At 37.9% G+C, this 1,586-nt stretch overlaps 1 long non-coding RNA gene across 1 annotated transcript; it reads right to left on the bottom strand.

The window, feature by feature from the left end:
- Window positions 1–540: 540 nt before the first annotated feature.
- Window positions 541–1,523, bottom strand: LOC149046377 (uncharacterized). Its single transcript, XR_016185677.1, has 2 exons — window positions 1,179–1,523; window positions 541–1,043 (listed from the first exon to the last, which is right to left on the bottom strand). It is a non-coding gene; the product is annotated as an uncharacterized LOC149046377 (long non-coding RNA).
- Window positions 1,524–1,586: the final 63 nt, after the last annotated feature.

Raw genomic sequence — 1,586 nt, 5'->3', positions numbered from 1 at the left:
CTGAAACGGAAGAAGGACGGAAATGCTTAAGAGTCTTAACGATCTTAGTCGTGCATCAATAGTTTTTGCGTTAAGGTTTTCCTTCGGCTTTGCCAGCTCCGATGACTAATCTAACTCAAAAGCTCTGCGCAAGAATTCAGTCAACTTTAGCAGAGAAAGAGAAACTTAAATTATCATTTGTGGGGAACAAAAACATTGAAGCATGACAGAAAAAGAAAACGTTTTTTTTTGTTGTAAACGGAGAAAGAAGACGATCGCAAAAGAACGGGAAAAATTGTTAAATCCCTTCCTGAACAACTTGAATAAACATAAGTTTTAGTTATCCACTTGGTTTGAAACTGTTCCATGACAGGGATCGAGCCACACTTTATTTGCTGTGCATAAATCTACTTAATTTTTTTTTTACGACAGAGTCAAGCTGAAGAATCTTGGCTACATGTTCTGTTTCTACAAGAATTTTGTTCTGTTCACTGACTCATGGCCTTGTTTGTACGTGTCATTATATATCAATCACAATTCATTTCGCTATACACCCAAACATACGTGACCAAGATAATCTTTATTAATTTGAACATATATCTTATTTGCACATGATATTGTGGCCTTTTTTCTGTAGTATAACATCTCGGCTGGCAGACAGGTCACAGTCATCCCACTTAACTCTGCGGGGTCCATAGCACGACGCATTTCATTAAGTAAGCAGGTTAAGTTAAAATTGACAAAAAAAATTGTCAAATACTTTTAAATCATGTGGAAGGTACAGAAACATGCACAAGTAAATGTACTTGATTGCAGAAAGAAAATAAAGTTAGATACTCTAAGTCTGTTCCGTCTGGGTTACGTGGTGACTAAACATCAATGATCAGATAGTTTTTTTCCTTTACAATTGAAGAAGCAGTAGAGGGTGACTGGCTAAAGAATACGGCAAAGGAGACAAGGCACGGAGGCAGGTTAGGGAGATTACTTTCACCAGAAAAGCGTAGAGAGCCTGCTTGAACACATTGAGTCGTTATGTTGTGTTCCTTATACATGCCAAACTCCGCCTAAAAAGGAAAAAAATTAATAAATAAAGGGTACCGGATTATTATTGCCACGACAAAGCAAGGATCTTATAAGATATAGATAACATCTTACTTAAAACAGACAAGCTCGGAAGTTGAAGACACCTTCTCCTTTACCTTCAGGAGTTCCGCCGTTTCCTTAAGATGTTTTATCTTGTGAATAGCAGGAAGAAGTCTAACATATTACTATGTGACAGGTTCGAGCGAAAGTAGGAATAAAAGATTACAAGCATCAGCTAGCTTCCTGTGCTGATGATAATCGATTTCACCGTCAGAGTGACGAGGGCATTTTCGTTCAAGTTCCATTTCAATGTCCCAAAAGTCTTAAATTTTCAAGTCACGTTTGAAAGGCAAAAAGGGTGCTGTTTCAACGTGGACGAATGGCTAACATGAGTAAAGAGCCTTCTGAAATCGTTCGTAAAAAATGGAGACGCAGAGCACGTTATTAATTGGGAAATTTGTGATTTTGGTTCTCCATTATTCCAGAGCTACTTATGCAAGCGGGTCAAAGTTCAGTAGCAACAG

The sequence above is a fragment of the Pocillopora damicornis genome, chromosome 4, assembly GCF_964200805.1.
Source record: "Pocillopora damicornis chromosome 4, jaPocDami1.2, whole genome shotgun sequence".
NCBI lineage: Eukaryota > Metazoa > Cnidaria > Anthozoa > Scleractinia > Pocilloporidae > Pocillopora > Pocillopora damicornis.
The sequence above is the reverse complement of the archived record's forward strand: the minus strand, read 5'-3'. Positions and strand labels throughout refer to the sequence as shown.